The sequence below is a fragment of the Pteropus vampyrus genome, unplaced genomic scaffold (genome assembly GCF_000151845.1).
Source record: "Pteropus vampyrus isolate Shadow unplaced genomic scaffold, Pvam_2.0 Scaffold170, whole genome shotgun sequence".
Classification (NCBI taxonomy): Eukaryota; Metazoa; Chordata; class Mammalia; order Chiroptera; family Pteropodidae; genus Pteropus; species Pteropus vampyrus.
In genome coordinates this window covers 3011092-3020493 of record NW_011888951.1, presented here as the reverse complement: position 1 = coordinate 3020493, position 9402 = coordinate 3011092, and the positions used below count along the sequence as shown (strand labels likewise).

At 51.1% G+C, this 9402-nt stretch overlaps 1 pseudogene; it reads right to left on the bottom strand.

The window, feature by feature from the left end:
• Positions 1 to 278: 278 nt before the first annotated feature.
• Positions 279 to 397, bottom strand: LOC111745936 (annotated as a pseudogene).
• Between the last annotated feature and the right edge of the window lie 9005 nt (positions 398 to 9402).

Sequence of the window (9402 nt, the reverse complement as noted above, 5' to 3'; positions counted from 1 at the left end):
CATTATTAAGGTCTGAGAGGGAGTGGGCTGTGGTGATGGTCGCAGAACTCTTTGAACTAACAACCTTTGAATTGTACACCTTAAGGAAGTGAATTGTACAGCACATGCTATTAGGCTGCTATTTTTTAAAAAGTGAGTGGGGACACTCCTGGTGACTAAGGTACATACCCCATCCTATGGGACAGATCCTCTAGCTCACAGGGTGCTCTTTCCCAGCTGGTGCTATAACTGAACCCTTAGCAGGCTATTTTTTAAAAAATTATTATTATTATTATTTATGCCTACAGTACCTAGTCTTCCTAGGTGGTCTCCCATCCAAGTACTAACCAGGCCCGACCCTGCTTTGCTTCCAAGATCAGACGGGATCAGGCTTGTTCAGGGCAGCATGGCCGTAGACCATGGACCGTGGCTCCACTGGGGCACCAACCCAGGACCTTCTGCATGTAAAGCAGACATGCTAACCACTACACTATGGAACCACGACCAACGGCAGGCTATTTTAGCATCCCCTCAAACTAGCTGCTAGGTGCAAGCTCGCTGCCACACTTTTCTCCCTAGTAATTGTATTCTTGGGTTGGAGGCACTAGGCTGAGGCAAAGCATGGTGATGGATAAAGCATCTGGATGTCCGCAGACAGTGGTACCGACAGAAGTATCCAGCAGAGAAGGCAAATCTCTACCAGATTCCATGAGGGTGGAAGACATCCAGTGTAATCCACTTGTCATCATTGTGGTTTCCTGGGGAGTGGTGCTATTTGGGCACCATTGGGCAGCACTGGCCTGTGGTATTGACAGATTGAACACTTAACAGCGGCAGTAGCCAGGTCAACTTTGGTAAGGGGAATTCCATGTTGTTGAGCCTATGAAAAGTCTCTATTTCTGCTGCTATGGACTGAATTGTTGTGCCCCACCCCCCACCCAATTCCTATGTTGAAGCCTTAACACTCAGAGTGGCTATATCTGGAGATGGGGCCCCTAAGGAAGTAACTAAGGTTAAAAGAGGTTATAAGAGTGGGGCCCTGATCTAATAGGATTGATGTCTTTATAATAAGAGACACCAGAGAGCTCCCTTTCTCTCTACCTGCATGCACACAGAGAAGTCATGTGAGTATGCAGCAAGATTATGCCACCTACAAGCCAAGAGAAGAGGCCTCAGGATGAATCCTAACTTGCTGGCACCTTCATGTTAGACTCCTCACTCTCCAGAACTGTGAGTAATAAATGTCTGTTATTAAGCCACCCAGTCTGTGGTGTTTTTGTTATGGCAGCCTGAGCAAACTACGACACCTGCTGTCACAGTCATTTTTTTATGGGCCCATTGACCAAGAGCAGGATTCGCTGGGGAAAGAGATGAACTGATGTCCACGGGATGGGTCACTTTGTTTCCCTAGTTACTGAGAGCCTTCTCTGCATGGACTACCCCTCTGGTGCACATTTACACAGCACGTGAATATTTTGAGAGGTCCAGCTGCATACCTATCTCCTTATCGCCAGTTTTCCAATCTCATTCTTTCCAAATCCCTGAGCAGCCAGCCAACCCATAAACCCCTGCCCATGAATCAATGTAGATCCACACCTCAAGCTGTTTCTCCTTCCACTGACTTGGGCAGTCAGACACCAGTTGAAGTTCTGCCCCATATGAGGGTATCTTTGCGCCCGCTCCTTTCAGGACAGACCCTGACGGGGGCTGGAAGGCAGCCTCCGTCCACTTCTGGCTAGCGCTGGCATACCATATGCACCCATTTGTAAGCCAGGCTCCTAGTGGTTTCTCTTTTGCTAACCAGTTAGCAAAGGGAATTCCCCTGCAAACATGGCAAAGCCCCAGGAGCAGGCTCCATGGGTGTCTAGGCCAAGTTTTCATGATTTACTTGTGCCTTCTGGACCTGCTCCAGCCCGGTTTTGTGCATGCATTTACATGTGGGAGTGCTGCTGCTCACACCCAACTTTATGACTTGGAGGAGCAGATAAAATTCAATGTGTTCATTTTCTATGACTGGGTAATAAATTACTACAAACTTAATGGCTTAAACAACACCCATTTATTATCTCAGTCTCTGTAGGCTGGAAACTGGGTAACTGCATAAGTGGGTTCTCTGTTCAGGGTCTTGTAAGGCTGAAACCACGTTGTTGTCTAGCGCTTTGATGTTATTTGAGGCTCAGGGTTCTCTTCCAAGCTCATTCAGGTTATAGGCAGAATTCAGCTCCTTGCAGGTGTAGGACTGTCTTCTTGCTGGCTGTTGACTGGGAATCATTTTTAGCTCCTAGAGGCCACTCTTTGGTTCTAGCTACATGGGCCTCCCGTTACATGGCAGCTACTTCTTTAAAGCCAGCAGGAGAATCTCTCTCCAGTCTGCAGTATTCACAGGAGTGACCACCCCATCAGTTTTAGACACAAGAGGATTGGTTATACAAGACATGTACACCAGGGAGCGGGACTCTTGTGGTCATTTTAGAATTCGGCTCACACACCTATTCTCATAAAGGGTCCCAGCAGTAAACAGATAGCATGCTCAAATTAAGATAATTTAAGGGGGCTCAATAAGAGAATTAACAATAAGATCTGGCAGGGAGCAGTAAACCACGGGAATAGTGCTGTACCTAGAGAGCCCCATTAGCATCCCTAGGGGTGCCTGAAAGGGTGAGGGGACAGAGCGGCTAGGGGACCTGGAAGAAGAGAGTCGGGTCGAGAAGTCTGCTATAAGAGAGCCGTCACCTCTCCCAGGGGTCTCTTGCGGGAAGGGAGCTGGGAGGATAAATGCTCCGGCCTCCTTCCCCTCTCACCATCCAGTCTCCTGCTGGTGCTCCTCAATGCTGAGCCCAGTCAGAAGCCAGAGGGCAAGGGAGCCCCTTGATACAGTCCACACAGGTTAGCCTCCCAAGGTGCAGAGTGGAGGCAAAGACATGGGCTGGGGAGGGGAGGGAGCAGGAGGACAGCCAACGGACGGCTGAGGTCACATGGCCCTTCGGTGTCCTGTGGCCTTGGGTTCCAGTCCCTCCAAGAGCCAGTAGCCAGACCGAGCTGCTTTTCTAATGTAGAAGAGCTGCCAGTGGAGAAGAGTATGCTGGGCTCCCTAACCTCAGTGGTCTATGCTCTGATTCTGTGGAGAAAAGCCAGGGAGCCCACGTCCCACCCCCCATCTGCCCCAGACACTTCAGCTGCATTGGATCTGCTGGGTCATAAGGCCCCTGGCTTCCCCACTAACCAGCTGTGTGCACTTGAGCAAGGGCAGCTTGTACCACAGTCTGGACTGAATGCAGAGCTCAGTCTTACTTTGGGCCCATCCCAAACAGGCAGGCTCACCAGCTCCCCAGGAAATGGGTATAGGTTGTACCCCCAGGTGTGGCGTACGCAGCCTCCAAAATCCAAACAGTCTCCTTCAGGTCCATGCCTCTTATTTAGTGGTAGTTCGTACGAAGTGCAGCCACCTGTCTTTCATTTTAGAGGAAATATTCCACATTCTATCTCCTCCTGCCCTCTGATCGCTGACTGGAAGCCAGAGAACGAAGGAGCCCAGGGGGTTCTGTTTGCAGGGATCAGCCTGTGGACACGGAGCGGGGTGCAGAGGGGTCTGTGTGTGAGAGACAAAAGGAGAGCCACCAGCCCCACATTCCCAACCTGATACGCAAAACAGAGCTCTCGACTTTATCAGCTGCTGCTGACCCCTGCACCCCCACATTGCCTCCTGCCTGGTGGTCGTCTGTGGTTTTCTAACTGGACATCTTGCCTCTTGTCTCCTCCCCATCCCCATGGCATTCTCCATAAACAGCTAGAATGGTCCTTATAAAATATGAATCAAATCAGGTCGTTCCCCAGCCCCAAACCCTGCAGTGGCTCCCATTGCTCTTCCGGTAAAACCCCAATCCCTTGGCTGGATCTCCGAAGTTCTGGATGAAGCGGACCCCATCCAAGCTGGCACAGGAGACAAATTCATCATTGGTCTTTAGACAGCCCACTTTCATTTGCTTCTTTGTTTGTTTTAATAATATGATAAGCACCCATGAATCCCCTGCTCCAGACGAAGGCCAGGTCCTTGACAGTTTCCTACATACAGCCATCTCGTCCCCAATTCTTCCTCTCACCAGCCCTACCCATGGCAACCAGCATCCTGAATCCTGGTGCCTCATTCGTTTGCTTTCCTTTTTTATGCTGTTCCATCTCTATCTATTTCTAAATTTTTTAAGTTATTTTATGCTGTGGTCTTGGGGGCTAACTTTTTTCACTGACTTTTACGTCGTCGTGGGCTGCCGTCGTCCGTTCGTCTCACCCGCTGCGTGATAGTCCCACGTGGCTTGGCTGTGGGGAGCGGCGCTGCTGTGGACATCACTGCCCAGGCCCCTGTTGGCCCACCTTCTACCACTCTTCTTCCGCCCACCACACATCAGTCAAGTTGCCCTCTTTGTATACACGCTGCGCCCATCCCTGCCCCAGGGCCTTTGCACTTGCTGTTTCTTCTTCCTGGAACGCTTTCACTGCTCTGGCTCTTCTTCATTATTCTGCTTTTGGTGCAATGTCAACCTCTCAGATGCCTGTCCTGGCCCACCTAGGTCTGCAGCCCTCCCCTCCCAGGAACTGTCCCCATGAGTCCAAAGTCTTCCTGGGGGGCTCAGGGAGGCGCTGCAGTGGATGTACAGTGGTTGAAGCATGGGGAGCAAGGGCAGGGTGAGAGATAAACCACAGAAGTGGTTTGAGAGCAGATAGGATAAGGCTTCAAAAGTCATGCCGCCGAGGCCAAGCACATCACCGTCCTTAAAGGTGTGTTAGGATTAGTGCCCCAGAAGAGACGTGGTGCAGCCTGGGTGATCCTCCAGGCCTCTGAGGAGGGGCAGCTATATAGTATATGCTCAAGTATAGGCAAGTGGGGTTTCCTCCAAATTTATCCCGCAGAAAACGGAGTTGCCTCATTTTGAGTCTTTGCATCGTTTCATTTTATGGGGGCACTTGTTCAATTACTTTATTTTGAAAAACAAAGTTCTGGCTGGGAATGCATGCCAGACTAAAACAACCTCTGGTGTTTTGGACACTTGTCAAGGTTACCTATAAAATTGGTAGTAAAGATAACGGAGAACCTTATCATCGACAGTCACCCTTCAGAGGTGCGTAATCTGGTAATTGTGAGGGCTGCCTGATGCCACACAGCCAGGCCATGTTGTTTCTTTGGAAGGGTGGGGGCCTGCAGTGCTCAGTGGGCCCACCCCCTTGTTCTTCAGAGGGGAAAACCAAGGTCTGGGGAGGTGAGCGACTTCCCGATGGTACAGGAGTAGGCCTAGAAAGCAATGACCCTGCTTCCTAGAGCTTCAGGTTTTTTCAAGACAGTGTGAATAGAGGCACAAGGGACACAAACTCTTTCCGTTTTCTTGACCTTGAAGACAGGGATGATATTATAGGGAAAGCTCCAGCTTTGGAGCTCAGAGGCCCGAGTTCTAATTCCTGGCTTCCCCACTAACCAGCTGTGTGAACTTGAGCAAGTCACCTTCCCTCTCTGAGCCTGTTCTCTCCTCTGCTGAGAGCCCTGTCATAGGATGTTGTGAGCCTCCAGCCTCTGTAGGGTGGGGAGTGAGTCATTCCTTGGAGTTCTAATGTAGAAGAGCTGCCAGTGGAGAAGAGTATGCTGGGCTCCCTAACCTCAGTGGTCTATGCTCTGATTCTGTGGAGAAAAGCCAGGGAGCCCACGTCCCACCCCCCATCTGCCCCAGACACTTCAGCCGCATTGGATCTGCTGGGTCATAAGGCCCCTGGCTTCCCCACTAACCAGCTGTGTGCACTTGAGCAAGGGCAGCTTGTACCACAGTCTGGACTGAATGCAGAGCTCAGTCTTACTTTGGGCCCATCCCAAACAGGCAGGCTCACCAGCTCCCCAGGAAATGGGTATAGGTTGTACCCCCAGGTGTGGCGTACGCAGCCTCCAAAATCCAAACAGTCTCCTTCAGGTCCATGCCTCTTATTTAGTGGTAGTTCGTACGAAGTGCAGCCACCTGTCTTTCATTTTAGAGGAAATATTCCACATTCTATCTCCTCCTGCCCTCTGATCGCTGACTGGAAGCCAGAGAACGAAGGAGCCCAGGGGGTTCTGTTTGCAGGGATCAGCCTGTGGACACGGAGCGGGGTGCAGAGGGGTCTGTGTGTGAGAGACAAAGGGAGAGCCACCAGCCCCACATTCCCAACCTGATACGCAAAACAGAGCTCTCGACTTTATCAGCTGCTGCCGACCCCTGCACCCCCACATTGCCTCCTGCCTGGTGGTCGTCTGTGGTTTTCTAACTGGACATCTTGCCTCTTGTCTCCTCCCCACCCCCATGGCATTCTCCATAAACAGCTAGAATGGTCCTTATAAAATATGAATCAAATCAGGTCGTTCCCCAGCCCCAAACCCTGCAGTGGCTCCCATTGCTCTTCCGGTAAAACCCCAATCCCTTGGCTGGATCTCCGAAGTTCTGGATGAAGCGGACCCCATCCAAGCTGGCACAGGAGACAAATTCATCATTGGTCTTTAGACAGCCCACTTTCATTTGCTTCTTTGTTTGTTTTAATAATATGATAAGCACCCATGAATCCCCTGCTCCAGACGAAGGCCAGGTCCTTGACAGTTTCCTACATACAGCCATCTCGTCCCCAATTCTTCCTCTCACCAGCCCTACCCATGGCAACCAGCATCCTGAATCCTGGTGCCTCATTCGTTTGCTTTCCTTTTTTATGCTGTTCCATCTCTATCTATTTCTAAATTTTTTAAGTTATTTTATGCTGTGGTCTTGGGGGCTAACTTTTTTCACTGACTTTTACGTCGTCGTGGGCTGCCGTCGTCCGTTCGTCTCACCCGCTGCGTGATAGTCCCACGTGGCTTGGCTGTGGGGAGCGGCGCTGCTGTGGACATCACTGCCCAGGCCCCTGTTGGCCCACCTTCTACCACTCTTCTTTCGCCCACCACACATCAGTCAAGTTGCCCTCTTTGTATACACGCCGCGCCCATCCCTGCCCCAGGGCCTTTGCACTTGCTGTTTCTTCTTCCTGGAACGCTTTCACTGCTCTGGCTCTTCTTCATTATTCTGCTTTTGGTGCAATGTCAACCTCTCAGATGCCTGTCCTGGCCCACCTAGGTCTGCAGCCCTCCCCTCCCAGGAACTGTCCCCATGAGTCCAAAGTCTTCCTGGGGGGCTCAGGGAGGCGCTGCAGTGGATGTACAGTGGTTGAAGCATGGGGAGCAAGGGCAGGGTGAGAGATAAACCACAGAAGTGGTTTGAGAGCAGATAGGATAAGGCTTCAAAAGTCATGCCGCCGAGGCCAAGCACATCACCGTCCTTAAAGGTGTGTTAGGATTAGTGCCCCAGAAGAGACGTGGTGCAGCCTGGGTGATCCTCCAGGCCTCTGAGGAGGGGCAGCTATATAGTATATGCTCAAGTATAGGCAAGTGGGGTTTCCTCCAAATTTATCCCGCAGAAAACGGAGTTGCCTCATTTTGAGTCTTTGCATCGTTTCATTTTATGGGGGCACTTGTTCAATTACTTTATTTTGAAAAACAAAGTTCTGGCTGGGAATGCATGCCAGACTAAAACAACCTCTGGTGTTTTGGACACTTGTCAAGGTTACCTATAAAATTGGTAGTAAAGATAACGGAGAACCTTATCATCGACAGTCACCCTTCAGAGGTGCGTAATCTGGTAATTGTGAGGGCTGCCTGATGCCACACAGCCAGGCCATGTTGTTTCTTTGGAAGGGTGGGGGCCTGCAGTGCTCAGTGGGCCCACCCCCTTGTTCTTCAGAGGGGAAAACCAAGGTCTGGGGAGGTGAGCGACTTCCCGATGGTACAGGAGTAGGCCTAGAAAGCAATGACCCTGCTTCCTAGAGCTTCAGGTTTTTTCAAGACAGTGTGAATAGAGGCACAAGGGACACAAACTCTTTCCGTTTTCTTGACCTTGAAGACAGGGATGATATTATAGGGAAAGCTCCAGCTTTGGAGCTCAGAGGCCCGAGTTCTAATTCCTGGCTTCCCCACTAACCAGCTGTGTGAACTTGAGCAAGTCACCTTCCCTCTCTGAGCCTGTTCTCTCCTCTGCTGAGAGCCCTGTCATAGGATGTTGTGAGCCTCCAGCCTCTGTAGGGTGGGGAGTGAGTCATTCCTTGGAGTGTATGAGCCATGGATGTGAAGGGGAAGCTGTGGCGAGGGGTGGGAGCTGGGAGCTACGGAGAAGCTGCAGCCTCTCTGCAGTGCTCTGAGGAGCAGCTGGGGTGTGAGCATGCTCGAGGGTGCCTGCAGTACATGGGAGAGCAGGGCCAGAAGTGGGGCTGGGCGGCTGGGCTGCTTGTCCTCACAGCCAGCCATCTCCCCAGCAGGTCCAATAACTCTCACCATGGGAACATGTGTTTGCCACCACAGGCCTTGAACGTCTTGTAAAACTCACAATTTGTTCAAAAGAATAAACAGCATGAAAGGGGACACGGAGCCTTCATCCAGGGCTAGGGGCGGGGCGGTGGTGGGGCAGGGAGCTGCTCGAAGGCTGGTTTCCATTTAAACCAGATTTGCAGGCATCAGTTCTCAGCTCTGGGAAGCCATGCCTGGTACAGACTGTGTGCTTGGCACTGGCCTTGGATGAAAGACACAGAGCCTCACTTTCTCTATCTGTGAACAGGGATGACAATAGGAATATTCTATACAATATGCAAAGCGTTTAGAACAGTACCCAGGAAGGATTAACCATTATTCTTATAGGAGACAGACACACATGCATTTTATTATAGCCAGAGGAATCAGAGCTATAACAGAGGAAGCCTGAGACCTGAGGGCCTGGGGAGGCTTCTAGGTAGATTGAAGAGGCAGAGGTTTTCTGGAGAAGAGGACACCAGTTTTCAAGATATAAACTGAGGGCAGGTCGCACAGTGTATCCAAGAGGCATGCAGGCCTCTGTCCCCTTCATCCACCCCTGGCGCGCTGTAACCTATCAGGACCTGGGTCTCCTCCCACCAACAATTCAGGCAGCAGCCTGCCAAGTGCTGATGGAGAAAGCTGAAGGAATGGCCACTGGGGGGCGCCAGGACCCAAGCCAACCAGCTACTCTGAACAGAGCATGCTCCCTAGTCTTATTGTATTTCAGAAGGGCTATTTATTAAATATAATGAGAATTTGAAGATTCGTCATGGGGTAGGGTTTTCCCCATCCTTGAGAGGAGCTGGGAAGCCCAGCTCAATCCCCAGTTCTGCCACAGACGCTGAGTAAGTCTCGGCCAGTGCTTTTTGGGCCTGTTTCCCATTGGTCAATGGTAGTGCCCTTTTTACTTGGGTGGGTGTAGGAAGCAGAGGGCTGTGGGCTGCCCAGGGAAGAGAACTGAATGCTTGCAAGCCAAACTGGCTGAAAAATGCCCACAGCACTCTGGGCCTTGGGGCCAGGGCCTTGGGCTCTTTCTTCCCTATTTA